This window comes from Neolamprologus brichardi, chromosome 14, assembly GCF_056152115.1.
Source record: "Neolamprologus brichardi isolate AB-2024 chromosome 14, ASM5615211v1, whole genome shotgun sequence".
NCBI lineage: Eukaryota > Metazoa > Chordata > Actinopteri > Cichliformes > Cichlidae > Neolamprologus > Neolamprologus brichardi.
Window position 1 is genome coordinate 35732467 of NC_142117.1, and position 16019 is coordinate 35748485.

General features: G+C 48.1%; 22 non-coding genes and 2 pseudogenes across 22 annotated transcripts; all 24 read left to right on the top strand.

The window, feature by feature from the left end:
* Positions 1-1124: 1124 nt before the first annotated feature.
* Positions 1125-1171, top strand: LOC148099212 (U2 spliceosomal RNA; annotated as a pseudogene).
* Positions 1172-5120: 3949 nt separating this feature from the next.
* Positions 5121-5318, top strand: LOC148099213 (U2 spliceosomal RNA). Its single transcript, XR_015720232.1, has one exon. It is a non-coding gene; the product is annotated as a U2 spliceosomal RNA (small nuclear RNA).
* A 243-nt stretch (positions 5319-5561) lies between these two features.
* Positions 5562-5673, top strand: LOC148099214 (U5 spliceosomal RNA). Its single transcript, XR_015720085.1, has one exon. It is a non-coding gene; the product is annotated as a U5 spliceosomal RNA (small nuclear RNA).
* A 194-nt stretch (positions 5674-5867) lies between these two features.
* Positions 5868-6058, top strand: LOC148099215 (U2 spliceosomal RNA). Its single transcript, XR_015720216.1, has one exon. It is a non-coding gene; the product is annotated as a U2 spliceosomal RNA (small nuclear RNA).
* A 242-nt stretch (positions 6059-6300) lies between these two features.
* LOC148099216 (U5 spliceosomal RNA) lies at positions 6301-6412 on the top strand. The gene has a single exon (XR_015720096.1). It is a non-coding gene; the product is annotated as a U5 spliceosomal RNA (small nuclear RNA).
* Positions 6413-6606: 194 nt separating this feature from the next.
* LOC148099217 (U2 spliceosomal RNA) lies at positions 6607-6797 on the top strand. The gene has a single exon (XR_015720205.1). It is a non-coding gene; the product is annotated as a U2 spliceosomal RNA (small nuclear RNA).
* A 242-nt stretch (positions 6798-7039) lies between these two features.
* On the top strand, positions 7040-7152 carry LOC148099218 (U5 spliceosomal RNA). The gene has a single exon (XR_015720295.1). It is a non-coding gene; the product is annotated as a U5 spliceosomal RNA (small nuclear RNA).
* Positions 7153-7346: 194 nt separating this feature from the next.
* On the top strand, positions 7347-7536 carry LOC148099219 (U2 spliceosomal RNA). Its single transcript, XR_015720191.1, has one exon. It is a non-coding gene; the product is annotated as a U2 spliceosomal RNA (small nuclear RNA).
* Positions 7537-7765: 229 nt separating this feature from the next.
* Positions 7766-7878, top strand: LOC148099220 (U5 spliceosomal RNA). The gene has a single exon (XR_015720296.1). It is a non-coding gene; the product is annotated as a U5 spliceosomal RNA (small nuclear RNA).
* Positions 7879-8063: 185 nt separating this feature from the next.
* LOC148099221 (U2 spliceosomal RNA) lies at positions 8064-8254 on the top strand. The gene has a single exon (XR_015720620.1). It is a non-coding gene; the product is annotated as a U2 spliceosomal RNA (small nuclear RNA).
* A 229-nt stretch (positions 8255-8483) lies between these two features.
* On the top strand, positions 8484-8596 carry LOC148099222 (U5 spliceosomal RNA). The gene has a single exon (XR_015720407.1). It is a non-coding gene; the product is annotated as a U5 spliceosomal RNA (small nuclear RNA).
* A 185-nt stretch (positions 8597-8781) lies between these two features.
* LOC148099223 (U2 spliceosomal RNA) lies at positions 8782-8971 on the top strand. Its single transcript, XR_015720192.1, has one exon. It is a non-coding gene; the product is annotated as a U2 spliceosomal RNA (small nuclear RNA).
* Positions 8972-9200: 229 nt separating this feature from the next.
* On the top strand, positions 9201-9314 carry LOC148099224 (U5 spliceosomal RNA). The gene has a single exon (XR_015720405.1). It is a non-coding gene; the product is annotated as a U5 spliceosomal RNA (small nuclear RNA).
* Positions 9315-9501: 187 nt separating this feature from the next.
* On the top strand, positions 9502-9692 carry LOC148099225 (U2 spliceosomal RNA). Its single transcript, XR_015720590.1, has one exon. It is a non-coding gene; the product is annotated as a U2 spliceosomal RNA (small nuclear RNA).
* Positions 9693-9921: 229 nt separating this feature from the next.
* On the top strand, positions 9922-10034 carry LOC148099226 (U5 spliceosomal RNA). The gene has a single exon (XR_015720408.1). It is a non-coding gene; the product is annotated as a U5 spliceosomal RNA (small nuclear RNA).
* Positions 10035-10219: 185 nt separating this feature from the next.
* Positions 10220-10409, top strand: LOC148099227 (U2 spliceosomal RNA). The gene has a single exon (XR_015720194.1). It is a non-coding gene; the product is annotated as a U2 spliceosomal RNA (small nuclear RNA).
* A 229-nt stretch (positions 10410-10638) lies between these two features.
* Positions 10639-10751, top strand: LOC148099228 (U5 spliceosomal RNA). Its single transcript, XR_015720297.1, has one exon. It is a non-coding gene; the product is annotated as a U5 spliceosomal RNA (small nuclear RNA).
* A 185-nt stretch (positions 10752-10936) lies between these two features.
* LOC148099229 (U2 spliceosomal RNA) lies at positions 10937-11127 on the top strand. The gene has a single exon (XR_015720155.1). It is a non-coding gene; the product is annotated as a U2 spliceosomal RNA (small nuclear RNA).
* Positions 11128-11370: 243 nt separating this feature from the next.
* Positions 11371-11483, top strand: LOC148099230 (U5 spliceosomal RNA). Its single transcript, XR_015720299.1, has one exon. It is a non-coding gene; the product is annotated as a U5 spliceosomal RNA (small nuclear RNA).
* A 185-nt stretch (positions 11484-11668) lies between these two features.
* LOC148099231 (U2 spliceosomal RNA) lies at positions 11669-11859 on the top strand. The gene has a single exon (XR_015720591.1). It is a non-coding gene; the product is annotated as a U2 spliceosomal RNA (small nuclear RNA).
* A 243-nt stretch (positions 11860-12102) lies between these two features.
* LOC148099232 (U5 spliceosomal RNA) lies at positions 12103-12215 on the top strand. Its single transcript, XR_015720300.1, has one exon. It is a non-coding gene; the product is annotated as a U5 spliceosomal RNA (small nuclear RNA).
* A 185-nt stretch (positions 12216-12400) lies between these two features.
* On the top strand, positions 12401-12591 carry LOC148099233 (U2 spliceosomal RNA). The gene has a single exon (XR_015720160.1). It is a non-coding gene; the product is annotated as a U2 spliceosomal RNA (small nuclear RNA).
* A 229-nt stretch (positions 12592-12820) lies between these two features.
* Positions 12821-12933, top strand: LOC148099234 (U5 spliceosomal RNA). Its single transcript, XR_015720301.1, has one exon. It is a non-coding gene; the product is annotated as a U5 spliceosomal RNA (small nuclear RNA).
* A 185-nt stretch (positions 12934-13118) lies between these two features.
* Positions 13119-13243, top strand: LOC148099235 (U2 spliceosomal RNA; annotated as a pseudogene).
* The last annotated feature ends 2776 nt before the right edge of the window (positions 13244-16019 follow it).

Below are 16019 nucleotides of genomic sequence, written 5' to 3' on the forward strand. Positions count from 1 at the left end.
AGGGAGAGATGTTCCATGCATCCCTTTAAAATTGGATGTATTATATTACTGTAACATTTGTAACATACTGAACAAGCCTTATACACACAAATGCCAACTTTTAATTCGCTTTTGGCTATCAGGCCCATTGAGACAACTGACCAAGTGGGACAATAGTGCGCCCAAAGCAGAAAGCAGACCGGTGTATTATGCAAAGCTGATCAAGTGGCGGGAGAAGCATTTAGAATGTAAGGATAAGGACCTTGCTCTGAATCATAAGACCTTGTATAGGACCCTGGTGGAAAAAACCCACACACAATGTGTGTGGGTGAAAGAGGCTACATGGAAACGAGCACAAGGAAAAGACTTGAGCAATGGGTGTAAAGATTTGAACTGGTTGCTGCTACACAGAAAAATCCCTGTGAGATCGATAATGTATGCTCATAGATTAAGCGACAACAAAAACTGTCCAAGGACTACTTGTCAAGGAGAAGAAGAAACAATAGAACATGTAATGTGGGGATGTGGTTTTGCGCAAGAAGTGTGGAGAGAAATGCAAGTGCAATATGAGTGTTTAAATGGCATCCAATATGATGAGCTAATGTTCCTTACAGGGAAGGAAAAAAGAAACGAGGCCAGCGGAAAGATCCCCTTGCTAATGGCCCTGACAAAACTATTTTTGTGGAAGGCTCGACAGGGGTACATCCTGGGGTCTTACAAATGGACAGCTAGAACTACACGTAGAATAATAGTAAAAGAAATAGAGAAGACTTGTCTTTTAGAGAAAACTAAATGGGGCTGGGACACAATTAAGGATAGGTGGAAACATGTCTTACAAACACCTCCCGGTTTCAGGAAGGCTTAAGAGATTCAAACTAGGAGGATAGTTTGATTTTTGTGTTTCCGATAGAGTTCTGTCGTTCTAGAACGGACGTTTTGGGTTTGAGAAGAACATTGTAGAGTACGGGCCCATGTAGTGGTAAGATGCGGCTCGGTTTGGTGCCTGTTTTATATATATATATTTTTTTTTATTTCTTTATTTTTCTTGTATTCTATTGTTACTAATATGTTTCTGGTGTTGTTTTCACTTTTTTAATGAATTGTATGAAATAAAAAAAAAAAAAAAAAAAAAAAAAAAAAAAAAAATCTGTTCTTATCAGTTTAATATCTGATATGCCCCCGATTCGGGGGCAACGTATTAAACGCATTTTTAGAACAGGGAGCCGAATAAGTGCTCTTTCTTCAAAAGAAGAAGGCGAAAAGAAGGAAAAGGCAGGTTTCGGCCACTCCGCCAGAAGATAGCAATGAGGAAAAATTGGAGACTGCGCCTTTCGGTGTGGAGGGAGAAAGGTGTGCTCCAAAAGGAACTCAAACGGAGTGTACCCACACTCCTTTGAGCACCACTATAAGTGAAAATGATTCCGACGATGGGAGTGAAAATGAAAGTAACGTTGAAAGTTCTCTGATACGAACATTATTTTCTCAGGAAAGTTTGGGGAAGTAGCCCCTACCATTAAATGGATAAGATGAAATTATTATTATATTTTTTGCCCTTAGTGCTTTGCTTTCTTTTTTTTTATGGTATGGGAAAACTACGGTTAATCACCCTGAATGTTAGGGGGCTAAAAAGTGCCCGGAAGAGAAAAATTGTTTATGAATTTTTGTTGAGATATAATTTCGATGTTTGTTTGGTTCAGGAAGCTCATCTGAGAGATGAGAGGGATGTTGCTTTGTTTACTGAGGAATGGAGGGGAGGGGAAGCTACTTGGAGCATTGGGGGGGTACATGGGACTGGAGTTGGGGTGTTATGTGGGAATAAGGATGTTCGGATAATTGAGAGCTTTAATGTAATACAAGGAAGGGTAATGGTGGTGGATATAGATAAAAATGGGACTCAATGTCGGATAATAAATGTATATGCACAGGTGGAGCACGGGCTACGTAAGGACCTTTTCCAAAAAATGGATACTTGTTTTTTGACTAGGAAAGATATTATTGTGGGAGGGGATTTTAACTGCTCTTTGGAAAGGGAAAAGTTTTCCCTCCCCTTTAGGACCTTCATTAAGAAATATGGATTAATTGACGTAATGGGGAAGTTACTGGGAAAGCAAGTGGGGTATACTTGGAAGAACACAAGGGGGGTGAAGAGTAGGTTAGATTACATTTTAGTAGGGAAAAAGTGCAAAATAATAGAGGGAAAAACAATACCGGCCCTCTTCACAGACCATCAAGCAGTTGATGTGGAGCTCGAGATAGTAGGGCCAGACTTTGGAAAAGGGTATTGGAAGTTTAACAACGACGTCCTCGCAGAGAAAGCCTATAGGGAAGGTTTCATGAAAATCTTCCCGATATGGGCCGAGATGAAAAGCTTATACAGTAACAACGTGGTTTGGTGGGAGGACATAAAGAAAAAAATCAAAAAGTTTACAATCGAATATTGTACAGAGAGGTCAAAAGTTCAAAAGAAAGAGTTTGACACAATACAAAAAGAAATAGAAAAGATCTATGTTATGGAAAATAGGGGAAGGGGAATTAAAAAGGAAGGGTACTTGGAAAATTTAAAAATGAGACAGGAGGAATTACTTGAGAGGAAAGCGAGGGCCGTAATATATAAATTAAAACAGGAAGAGTATGAGGAGAACGAGAAGTGCTCCTCATACTTTTTTAGCAAAATGAAGACTAGGGATAAGAGGGGGGTTATAACGGAACTGGAGAGGGATGGAAAGGTGATAAGGGGGAAAGATGATTTGTTAAGAACGGCGGAAGAATATTATGGAAAATTGTTTACAAAGGAGAGCTTGGATGAGGGGAAGGGGGAGGTTTTTATAAGATCGCTAAGGAGAAGGCTACCCGAAGAAGAAAATGGAAAGCTGGGGGGGGAATTGACAGTAGGGGAGGTGTATAATGTGGTAACGGCAATGAAGGCCAATAAGGTGCCCGGCATAGATGGCCTAACAAAAGAATTTTACGTGGCGTTTTGGGATATGGTGGGGATCCACCTTTTGGAGGTTTTTAAGGAAATCATGGAGAGAGGAGAGATGCCGGAAAGCATGAAAACGGGAGTGGTGACTATTCTGTTTAAGAAAGGAAACCCGAACCAACTAGACAATTACAGGCCACTAACTATGCTGTGCGTGGACTATAAAATACTGAGTAAGGTTCTGGCGAATAGGCTAGCAGGAGTCATGTCACACATAGTGGAAATGGACCAAACTTGTGGGGTACAGGGGAGGCAAATCACATGGAACTTACATCTACACAGGGATGTACTCACATATGTAAAGGAGAGAAACATTGCTGCAATATGTGTTAGCCTAGATCAGCAGAAAGCTTTTGATAGAGTAGACCACGCTTTTTTGTGGAAGGTTATGGAGGGGCTGGGTCTAGGAGGAGCCATTACAAAATGGGTAAAGGTTTTATATAAGGGCATAAATTCAAAAATCAAAATTAATGGGCATTTAACGGATAAAGTGCAACAAACAAGAGGATTGCGGCAAGGGTGCCCGCTCTCTGTGGTGCTGTTTGTTTTATACGCAGAACCTCTTGCTTGTGCAATAAGGGGGAGCCACATTGTTAAAGGGATAACGTTGCCCCGGGGCGAGAGCTTAAAAATATCACAATACGCGGATGACACAATATTATATTTGGCAGACGATGAAAGCTTAAAGGGAGTGATAGACATTCTATATGATTATGAAAAAGCAACTGGATCGAGAATAAACAAGGAGAAGACTAGGTACAAATACCTTGGGAAGTGGGAGGGGAGGAAGGACAAAATCTGTGATTATATGTTGTGCGAAGGCTCTATGGACGTATTAGGAATTTCTTTTGGGAATGGGGAGGGGGATGCATTGTGTAATTGGAAAAAGAAGATGACTGTAGTCGAAAAAAACCTGGGATTATGGAAGACAAGAAAACTTTCAGTTTCAGGGAGAGTGTTGGTTGTAAAGGCCGATGTATTGCCAAAGTTGCTACATTTGGCCTACGTCTTTCCAATGCCGCAGAAGTATAGAGCCCAACTAATGAGGGGAATATTTAATTTTATATGGGGGGGCTATGAATATGTGAAAAGGGCGCTAATGCATCAGGAAATAGAAGATGGTGGGAGGGATGTGCCAAACGTTCCTCTGAAGCTGGATGCAATATTCTATAGCAATGTATGTACACTCCTGAAAAAGACATATATACACAAATGCCAAATCCTCTTATGGTTTTGGCTGTCTATACCATACCGGTTTCTAATAGGGTGGGATAATAAAGGCCCTAAAGCTGAGACTAGGCCGGAGTACTTCCAGCGAATGGTAAAGTGGGGGAGGAGATATACGGAATGTAAAGATGAGGATACAGTGATAAATCATAAGTTACTATATAGGAAACTGGTACAGAAACTCAATGTCAATCCAGTAATGGTGAGCTCTGAAGTGTGGGTACGGGCCCAGGACAAGAGTTTTAAGAACGGGCTTAAAGATTTTAATTGGTTGCACTTGCATAGAAGGCTACCAGTCAGGGTCACAATGTATGCCCACAATTTGGGGAAGCAAAAAGTCTGTCCAAGGAAAAACTGTATGGAAGATGAAACAATTGAACATGTATTATGGGGATGTGAATATGCAAAAAAGGTGTGGGATGGGGTGAAAGAGAGTTATAAGTGCTTGGAGAATGTGACATATGATGAAATCACTTCGTTTGGGGTTAAAGGAGTGGGAAAAGAACAAAACAAAATAATTTGTATGCTGATATCAATTGTAAAACTTAAACTATGGAAAGCAAGGCAGGGACATATAACTGGAGTGTATAAATGGGGAGAGATAGGAACAGTTAAGGCAATAGAGAAAGAATTTGAAAGTATATACTGGCATGAATTAGAAAAGTGGGGAAGTGATACAATTAAGGATAGGTGGAAAATCATCTTTTTAAATCCACCAAAAAAAAGGTGGTAAGTGATAAGGAGCGAGATAATAGAAACAAGATTGTTTCTTTGGTTTCTGGTCTTTCATTTTTTGGAATTTTCTTGTTGATCAACTTCTTTTTTCTTTCTGTAGCATGTTTATTTAGGTGTAAAGAAATTAAGGTATGACATTGATTTGGAAAGTAATGTGTTAAGATGTATGAGAAATGTGAAATGTAAATGTAAAGGATGGAAATGTTGTGTAAAGTAAATAAAAGGGGAAAAAAAAAAAAAAAAATCTGTTCTTATCAGTTTAATATCTGATACGCCCCCGATTCGGGGGCAACGTATTAAACGCATTTTTAGAACAGGGAGCCGAATAAGGGGCTCGCTCCGTTCGCTCCTCGCATCGACCCGGTATTGCAGCGCCTCCGGGAACGGTGCCCCCTTTGCTGACTTTGTGCAAAAGCAAGAAAGCCAAACAAAGTAAGGTCTGCCAAGCCAAGAGCCAGAAAGCAGCCTGAAGCCGCGAACGTGCTCCTCTCCAGTCACCCCTCTCCAGTCACAGTCGAACTCTGGAGCAGAGAAGGTGGGGCCTAAGATCTGCCCCTTCAGTCATGCAAACAGGGCCTACCATGACGCCGGAAGCCGGGACGAGGAGTCACTGCGGCTTCCTGCGTGGCCAAAGAAACACACACTCTGGCTTCTCTTCAAAACGTACAAGTCTTTCGCCTTTTACTAAAGACTTCCGTGGAGAGTGAGGCTAAGGAGTTGCACCTATTTTTAGCGGGTCTGCCTTCTGGCTGGGCCCTCTCCTCGTTGTTCAAAAGAAGAAATAGAAGAAAGCACGCAGTTCCAGCGAGCTCTGCAGGCCTGTGAGCTACTGTGGGTGGGCGGAGATTTGAAGCGGAGCCCTCCCTGTGAGCCAAGTGAAAGAGCGCACCGTCAAAAGCGAGAAGTGTCCCGAGAAGGCGGCTCAGCCAGGAACCTGCAGGAGGCCATCGCTTCTCGGCCTTTTGGCTAAGGTCAAGTGTAGTGTCTGTTCTTATCAGTTTAATATCTGATACGCCCCCGATTCGGGGGCAACGTATTAAACGCATTTTTAGAACAGGGAGCCAAATAAGGGGCTCGCTCCGTTCGGTCCACGCATCCACCCGTTATTGCAGCGCCTCCGGGAACGGTGCCCACTTTGCTGACTTTGTGCAAAAGCAAGAAAGCCAAACAAAGTAAGTCTGCCAAGCCAAGAGCCAGAAAGCAGCCTGAAGCCGCGAACGTGCTCCTCTCCAGTCACCCCTCTCCAGTCACAGTCGAACTCTGGAGCAGAGAAGGTGGGGCCTAAGATCTGCCCCTTCAGTCATGCAAACAGGGCCTACCATGACGCCGGAAGCCGGGACGAGGAGTCACTGCGGCTTCCTGCGTGGCCAAAGAAACACACACTCTGGCTTCTCTTCAAAACGTACAAGTCTTTCGCCTTTTACTAAAGACTTCCGTGGAGAGTGAGGCTAAGGAGTTGCACCTATTTTTAGCGGGTCTGCCTTCTGGCTGGGCCCTCTCCTCGTTGTTCAAAAGAAGAAATAGAAGAAAGCACGCAGTTCCAGCGAGCTCTGCAGGCCTGTGAGCTACTGTGGGTGGGCGGAGATTTGAAGCGGAGCCCTCCCTGTGAGCCAAGTGAAAGAGCGCACCGTCAAAAGCGAGAAGTGTCCCGAGAAGGCGGCTCAGCCAGGAACCTGCAGGAGGCCATCGCTTCTCGGCCTTTTGGCTAAGGTCAAGTGTAGTGTCTGTTCTTATCAGTTTAATATCTGATACGCCCCCGATTCGGGGGCAACGTATTAAACGCATTTTTAGAACAGGGAGCCAAATAAGGGGCTCGCTCCGTTCGGTCCACGCATCCACCCGTTATTGCAGCGCCTCCGGGAACGGTGCCCCCTTTGCTGACTTTGTGCAAAAGCAAGAAAGCCAAACAAAGTAAGTCTGCCAAGCCAAGAGCCAGAAAGCAGCCTGAAGCCGCGAACGTGCTCCTCTCCAGTCACCCCTCTCCGGTCACAGTCGAACTCTGGAGCAGAGAAGGCGCGGCCTAAGATCTGCCCCTTCAGCCAAGCAAACAGGGCCTACCGTGACGCCGGAAGCCGGGACGAGGAGTCACTGCGGCTTCCTGTGAGGCCAAAGAAACACACACTCTGGCTTCTCTTCAAAACGTACAAGTCTTTCGCCTTTTACTAAAGACTTCCGTGGAGAGTGAGGCTAAGGAGTTGCACCTATTTTTGGCAGGGTCTGCCTTCTGGCTGGGCCCTCTCCTCGTTGTTCAAAAGAAGAAATAGAAGATAGCGCGCAGTTCAAGAGAGCTCCGCAGGGCTCTGAGCTACTGTGGGTGGGCGGAGATTTGAAGCAGAGCCCTCCCTGTGAGCCAAGTGATAGAGCGCACCGTCACAAGCGAGAAGTGTCCCGAGAAGGCGGCTCAGCCAGGAACCTGCAGGAGGCCATCGCTTCTCGGCATTTTGGCTAAGATCAAGTGTAGTATCTGTTCTTATCAGTTTAATATCTGATACGCCCCGGTACGGGGGCAACGTATTAAACGCATTTTTAGAACAGGGAGCCGAATAAGGGGCTCGCTCCGTTCGCTCCACGCATCGACCCGGTATTGCAGCGCCTCCGGGAACGGTGCCCCCTTTGCTGACTTTGTGCAAAAGCAAGAAAGCCAAACAAAGTAAGGTCTGCCAAGCCAAGAGCCAGAAAGCAGCCTGAAGCCGCGAACGTGCTCCTCTCCAGTCACAGTCGAACTCTGGAGCAGAGAAGGCGGGGCCTAAGATCTGCCCCTTCAGCCAAGCAAACAGGGCCTACCGTGACGCCGGAAGCCGGGACGAGGAGTCACTGCGGCTTCCTGCGAGGCCAAAGAAACACACACTCTGGCTTCTCTTCAAAACGTACAAGTCTTTCGCCTTTTACTAAAGACTTCCGTGGAGAGTGAGGCTAAGGAGTTGCACCTATTTTTGGCAGGGTCTGCCTTCTGGCTGGGCCCTCTCCTCGTTGTTCAATAGAAGAAAGCGCGCAGTTCCAGGGAGCTCCGCAGGCCTGTGAGCTTCTGTGGGTGGGCGGAGATTTGAAGCGGAGCCCTCCCTGTGAGCCAAGTGAAAGAGCGCACCGTCACAAGCGAGAAGTGTCCCGAGAAGGCGGCTCAGCCAGGAACCTGCAGGAGGCCATCGCTTCTCGGCCTTTTGGCTAAGATCAAGTGTAGTATCTGTTCTTATCAGTTTAATATCTGATACGCCCCCGATTCGGGGGCAACGTATTAAACGCATTTTTAGAACAGGGAGCCGAATAAGGGGCTCGCTCCGTTCGCTCCACGCATCGACCCGGTATTGCAGCGCCTCCGGGAACGGTGCCCCCTTAGCTGACTTTGTGCAAAAGCAAGAAAGCCAAACAAAGTAAGGTCTGCCAAGCCAAGAGCCAGAAAGCAGCCTGAAGCCGCGAACGTGCTCCTCTCCAGTCACAGTCGAACTCTGGAGCAGAGAAGGCGGGGCCTAAGATCTGCCCCTTCAGCCAAGCAAACAGGGCCTACCGTGACGCCGGAAGCCGGGACGAGGAGTCACTGCGGCTTCCTGCGAGGCCAAAGAAACACACACTCTAGCTTCTCTTCAAAACGTACAAGTCTTTCGCCTTTTACTAAAGACTTCCGTGGAGAGTGAGGCTAAGGAGTTGCACCTATTTTTGGCAGAGTCTGCCTTCTGGCTGGGCCCTCTCCTCGTTGTTCAATAGAAGAAAGCGCGCAGTTCTAGGGAGCTCCGCAGGCCTGTGAGCTACTGTGGGTGGGCGGAGATTTGAAGCGGAGCCCTCCCTGTGAGCCAAGTGATAGAGCGCACCGTCACAAGCGAGAAGTGTCCCGAGAAGGCGGCTCAGCCAGGAACCTGCAGGAGGCCATCGCTTCTCGGCATTTTGGCTAAGATCAAGTGTAGTATCTGTTCTTATCAGTTTAATATCTGATACGCCCCGGTACGGGGGCAACGTATTAAACGCATTTTTAGAACAGGGAGCCGAATAAGGGGCTCGCTCCGTTCGCTCCACGCATCGACCCGGTATTGCAGCGCCTCCGGGAACGGTGCCCCCTTTGCTGACTTTGTGCAAAAGCAAGAAAGCCAAACAAAGTAAGGTCTGCCAAGCCAAGAGCCAGAAAGCAGCCTGAAGCCGCGAACGTGCTCCTCTCCAGTCACAGTCGAACTCTGGAGCAGAGAAGGCGGGGCCTAAGATCTGCCCCTTCAGCCAAGCAAACAGGGCCTACCGTGACGCCGGAAGCCGGGACGAGGAGTCACTGCGGCTTCCTGCGAGGCCAAAGAAACACACACTCTGGCTTCTCTTCAAAACGTACAAGTCTTTCGCCTTTTACTAAAGACTTCCGTGGAGAGTGAGGCTAAGGAGTTGCACCTATTTTTGGCAGGGTCTGCCTTCTGGCTCTTCTGGCCTCTCCTCGTTGTTCAATAGAAGAAAGCGCGCAGTTCCAGGGAGCTCCGCAGGCCTGTGAGCTTCTGTGGGTGGGCGGAGATTTGAAGCGGAGCCCTCCCTGTGAGCCAAGTGAAAGAGCGCACCGTCACAAGCGAGAAGTGTCCCGAGAAGGCGGCTCAGCCAGGAACCTGCAGGAGGCCATCGCTTCTCGGCCTTTTGGCTAAGATCAAGTGTAGTATCTGTTCTTATCAGTTTAATATCTGATACGCCCCCGATTCGGGGGCAACGTATTAAACGCATTTTTAGAACAGGGAGCCGAATAAGGGGCTCGCTCCGTTCGCTCCACGCATCGACCCGGTATTGCAGCGCCTCCGGGAACGGTGCCCCCTTTGCTGACTTTGTGCAAAAGCAAGAAAGCCAAACAAAGTAAGGTCTGCCAAGCCAAGAGCCAGAAAGCAGCCTGAAGCCGCGAACGTGCTCCTCTCCAGTCACAGTCGAACTCTGGAGCAGAGAAGGCGGGGCCTAAGATCTGCCCCTTCAGCCAAGCAAACAGGGCCTACCGTGACGCCGGAAGCCGGGACGAGGAGTCACTGCGGCTTCCTGCGAGGCCAAAGAAACACACACTCTAGCTTCTCTTCAAAACGTACAAGTCTTTCGCCTTTTACTAAAGACTTCCGTGGAGAGTGAGGCTAAGGAGTTGCACCTATTTTTGGCAGAGTCTGCCTTCTGGCTGGGCCCTCTCCTCGTTGTTCAATAGAAGAAAGCGCGCAGTTCTAGGGAGCTCCGCAGGCCTGTGAGCTACTGTGGGTGGGCGGAGATTTGAAGCGGAGCCCTCCCTGTGAGCCAAGTGATAGAGCGCACCGTCACAAGCGAGAAGTGTCCCGAGAAGGCGGCTCAGCCAGGAACCTGCAGGAGGCCATCGCTTCTCGGCATTTTGGCTAAGATCAAGTGTAGTATCTGTTCTTATCAGTTTAATATCTGATACGCCCCGGTACGGGGGCAACGTATTAAACGCATTTTTAGAACAGGGAGTCGAATAAGGGGCTCGCTCCGTTCGCTCCACGCATCGACCCGGTATTGCAGCGCCTCCGGGAACGGTGCCCCCTTTGCTGACTTTGTGCAAAAGCAAGAAAGCCAAACAAAGTAAGGTCTGCCAAGCCAAGAGCCAGAAAGCAGCCTGAAGCCGCGAACGTGCTCCTCTCCAGTCACAGTCGAACTCTGGAGCAGAGAAGGCGGGGCCTAAGATCTGCCCCTTCAGCCAAGCAAACAGGGCCTACCGTGACGCCGGAAGCCGGGACGAGGAGTCACTGCGGCTTCCTGCGAGGCCAAAGAAACACACACTCTGGCTTCTCTTCAAAACGTACAAGTCTTTCGCCTTTTACTAAAGACTTCCGTGGAGAGTGAGGCTAAGGAGTTGCACCTATTTTTGGCAGGGTCTGCCTTCTGGCTGGGCCCTCTCCTCGTTGTTCAATAGAAGAAAGCGCGCAGTTCCAGGGAGCTCCGCAGGCCTGTGAGCTTCTGTGGGTGGGCGGAGATTTGAAGCGGAGCCCTCCCTGTGAGCCAAGTGAAAGAGCGCACCGTCACAAGCGAGAAGTGTCCCGAGAAGGCGGCTCAGCCAGGAACCTGCAGGAGGCCATCGCTTCTCGGCCTTTTGGCTAAGATCAAGTGTAGTATCTGTTCTTATCAGTTTAATATCTGATACGCCCCCGATTCGGGGGCAACGTATTAAAGGCATTGTTAGAACAGGGAGCCGAATAAAGGGCTCGCTCCGTTCGCCCCACGCATCGACCCGGTATTGCAGCGCCTCCGGGAACGGTGCCCCCTTTGCTGACTTTGTGCAAAAGCAAGAAAGCCAAACAAAGTAAGGTCTGCCAAGCCAAGAGCCAGAAAGCAGCCTGAAGCCGCGAACGTGCTCCTCTCCAGTCACCCTTCTCCAGTCACAGTCGAACTCTGGAGCAGAGAAGGCGGGGCCTAAGATCTGCCCCTTCAGCCAAGCAAACAGGGCCTACCGTGACGCCAGAAGCCGGGACGAGGAGTCACTGCGGCTTCCTGCGATGCCAAAGAAACACACACTCTGGCTTCTCTTCAAAACGTACAAGTCTTTCGCCTTTTACTAAAGACTTCCGTGGAGAGTGAGGCTAAGGAGTTGCACCTATTTTTGGCAGGGTCTGCCTTCTGGCTGGGCCCTCTCCTCGTTGTTCAATAGAAGAAAGCGCGCAGTTCCAGGGAGCTCCGCAGGCCTGTGAGCTACTGTGGGTGGGCGGAGATTTGAAGCGGAGCCCTCCCTGTGAGCCAAGTGAAAGAGCGCACCGTCACAAGCGAGAAGTGTCTCGAGAAGGCGGCTCAGCCAGGAACCTGCAGGAGGCCATCGCTTCTCGGCCTTTTGGCTAAGATCAAGTGTAGTATCTGTTCTTATCAGTTTAATATCTGATACGCCCCCGATTCGGGGGCAACGTATTAAACGCATTTTTAGAACAGGGAGCCGAATAAGGGGCTCGCTCCGTTCGCTCCACGCATCGACCCGGTATTGCAGCGCCTCCGGGAACGGTGCCCCCTTTGCTGACTTTGTGCAAAAGCAAGAAAGCCAAACAAAGTAAGGTCTGCCAAGCCAAGAGCCAGAAAGCAGCCTGAAGCCGCGAACGTGCTCCTCTCCAGTCACCCTTCTCCAGTCACAGTCGAACTCTGGAGCAGAGAAGGCGGGGCCTAAGATCTGCCCCTTCAGCCAAGCAAACAGGGCCTACCGTGACGCCAGAAGCCGGGACGAGGAGTCACTGCGGCTTCCTGCGATGCCAAAGAAACACACACTCTGGCTTCTCTTCAAAACGTACAAGTCTTTCGCCTTTTACTAAAGACTTCCGTGGAGAGTGAGGCTAAGGAGTTGCACCTATTTTTGGCAGGGTCTGCCTTCTGGCTGGGCCCTCTCCTCGTTGTTCAATAGAAGAAAGCGCGCAGTTCCAGGGAGCTCCGCAGGCCTGTGAGCTACTGTGGGTGGGCGGAGATTTGAAGCGGAGCCCTCCCTGTGAGCCAAGTGAAAGAGCGCACCGTCACAAGCGAGAAGTGTCTCGAGAAGGCGGCTCAGCCAGGAACCTTCAGGAGGCCATCGCTTCTCGGCCTTTTGGCTAAGATCAAGTGTAGTATCTGTTCTTATCAGTTTAATATCTGATATGCCCCTGATTCGGGGGCAACGTATTAAACGCATTTTTAGAACAGGGAGCCGAATAAGTGGCTCGCTCCGTTCGCTCAACGCATCGACCCGGTATTGCAGCGCCTCCGGGAACGGTGCCCACTTTGCTGACTTTGTGCAAAAGCAAGAAAGCCAAACAAAGTAAGGTTTGCCAAGCCAAGAGCCAGAAAGCAGCCTGAAGCCGCGAACGTGCTCCTCTCCAGTCACAGTCGAACTCTGGAGCAGAGAATGCGGGGCCTAAGATCTGCCCCTTCAGCCAAGCAAACAGGGCCTACCGTGACGCCGGAAGCCGGGACGAGGAGTCACTGCGGCTTCCTGCGAGGCCAAAGAAACACACACTCTGGCTTCTCTTCAAAACGTACAAGTCTTTCGCCTTTTACTAAAGACTTCCGTGGAGAGTGAGGCTAAGGAGTTGCACCTATTTTTGGCAGGGTCTGCCTTCTGGCTGGGCCCTCTCCTCGTTGTTCAATAGAAGAAAGCGCGCAGTTCCAGGGAGCTCTGCAGGCCTGTGAGCTACTGTGGGTGGGCGGAGATTTGAAGCAGAGCCCTCCCTGTGAGCCAAGTGAAAGAGCGCACCGTCACAAGCGAGAAGTGTCCCGAGAAGGCGGCTCAGCCAGGAACCTGCAGGAGGCCATCGCTTCTCGGCCTTTTGGCTAAGATCAAGTGTAGTATCTGTTCTTATCTGAGAAGCACAATGGCGACCTGGTCGGCCAGCTATACGCAGACTGAAAGAGGAAATGGCACGAGGAACACCTTAAGATTTGCTCTAAAAGACAAAGATGCAGCTTTCCAGGAACGAGTAACTTTTGGGAGGAGGATTTTGTTTGATGCTTTGCAGATTCAGCCCGAGGAGATCTACTGCTTGCAACAGAGTATAACCAACAAGTACTACGATGTGACGCTAACTACGAAAGACACAGCGGAAGAAGCAAGGAGAAAAGCTCACCTGACGTCAAATGAAGAACTAAAAAGGTACATGGTCACCCCTTTATATAGAAGTGACTATAGTATCCTAACTGTACACATGTATAACCCGTGGGTTTCAGAAGAGACTATAAGATGTTTTTTGGGAAGACACGTAAAGGTCTTACCTGGAGTAAGAATAATAAAAGATGGTCTGGGCTTGTGGACCGGCAAAAGACAATTCCGCGTCAAAATGGAGGAAGACCCGAATAGTGAAGACGGCTATCGACATCCTCCGGCAGTTTTTTCTATTGGGGCAGACAGAGGCTTCCTCATCTACGCGGGCCAACCTCTGGTTTGCAGAAGATGTGGCGGCAAAGGCCATGAAGCCGCTAATTGCAATCAGGTGAGGTGCCGAAATTGCAATGAAACGGGACATAGCACAAGAGACTGCACTGTACTAAAGAAATGTCATTTATGTGAGTCAGAGGAGCACATGGCAAGAGATTGCACAAAGCCCAGGTCATACGCTGCAGTAGTGGTGGGGCCGGTGGGCCAAGAGAAGGAAACTGGACATGACAAATTAGGAACACTTTTGTCAATGCAGGAGACTCCTGCAGGTGAGAGAAATGAGGCTGACGAGGAAGAAGAAGTTTCTGAGAGAATGATAGAGGTTCCTTTGTTAGATACAGAGGACAGGAATAAGGAAGGATCCTTCGCTACGAGTGAGGACATGACGGAGCAACCGTGGAGAGAGGTTAGGAAAGCAGGAAGAAAGAAGGCGAAAAGAAGGAAAAGGCAGGTTTCGGCCACTCCGCCAGAAGATAGCAATGAGGAAAAATTGGAGACTGCGCCTTTCGGTGTGGAGGGAGAAAGGCGTGCTCCAAAAGGAACTCAAACGGAGTGTACCCACACTCCTTTGAGCACCACGATAAGTGAAAATGATTCCGACGACGGGAGTGAAAATGAAAGTAACGCTGAAAGTTCTCTGATACGAACATTATTTTCTCAGGAAAGTTTGGGGAAGTAGCCCTTACCATTAAATGGATAAGATGAAAATAATGACTTTAAATGTCAGAGGACTGAGGGATGCAAAGAAAAGAAGAGCTGTGTATGAATTTTTAACTACTTGTGACTTTGATATATGTTTAATCCAGGAAGCCCATTTAAGAGACGAGGCCGACGCTCTGCTCTTCACAAAGGAGTGGGTAGGAGGCGAAGCAGCATGGAGTGTGGGGAGTGTATACGGTTCAGGGGTGGGAGTTTTGTGCGGGAAAAAAAGTATTCAAATCATGGACAGCTTTTCCGCAATACAGGGTAGGGTCTTGGTGGTGGATATTAAAAAGGTTGGAATAAAATGTCGGGTGGTAAATATATATGCAAATGCAGAACCACGAGCCCGCAGGGAACTTTTTTCTAGCCTGGATATTTGCTTCATGACAAGTAATGTAATTTATGTGGGCGGTGACTTAAATTGCTCTTTAGATAAGAACAATGGTTCTCTTCCACTTAGGAATCTCATGGCAAAGTATAGGTTAGTAGACTCCATGGGGAAGCTCTTAGACAACCGTCCGACCCATACGTGGGAAAATAGTCGGGGAATGAGAAACAGGCTAGACTATATACTAGTAGGAGACACAGAAAAGGTAATCGAAACGGGGTCCCTTTACGCGCCCTTTACTGATCACAAAATAGTGTGGGCGAAGGTGGAATGCGAGGGGACAGCATATGGAAAAGGATATTGGAAATTAAATAATGACATCTTGTTAGAACAGGAATATAGGGCAAGTTTCAGAGGGATCTTCCAACATTGGGTGGATCTGAAATGTCTGTATGTGGATAGAGGGAGCTGGTGGGAGGAAATGAAAAAAAGAATAAAGAAATTTTCAATTGGTTACAGTATGCGGAGAGCACAGGCCTCAAAGAAGGTCTTTAAAGATTTACAGAGGGACATTGCAAAAGAGGAAGAGGACAGGAACAGAAATAGACATAGGGATAGAAGTGAGAAATTGAATGTTTTATTGAAAAAACAAGAAGATTTTTTTCAACAGAGAGCGAGGACAAGGATGTTTAAGTTTATGCAGGAGGAGCATGAGGGTCAAGAAAAGTGTTCAGCGTACTTTTTTGCCCAAATGAAAAGGAGGGAGGAAAGTGGACTAATAAAAGAATTGGAGATAGATGGGAAGACGATGACTAGTTCTGAGGATTTACGGAAAGTAGTAGAAGAGTACTATATGCGCCTTTTTGAAAAGGAAGAGTTGGATACAGACGCGCAGGGGACCTTTTTGAGGGGGTTAGGGGAAAGGCTATCTGAAGAAGAAAAACAATCAATGGATAGATGCATAAATAAGAATGAACTATACGATGCTTTGAAGACAATGAAAAATAACAAAGTACCCGGAATAGATGGTCTTTCGAAAGAGTTTTATGTCACCTTCTGGGATCTCATCGGAGACCATTTGCTAGAAGTATTTAATGAAATGTGTGAAAAGGGCTATATGTTGAAAAGCATGAGGACGGGGGTGATTAGTTTATTGTTTAAGAAAGGCTCACCGGCAATGCTTTCCAATTATAGACCTTTGTCCATGGTCTGTGTGGATTATAAAATTCTGAGCAGAGCTTTAGCGTTAC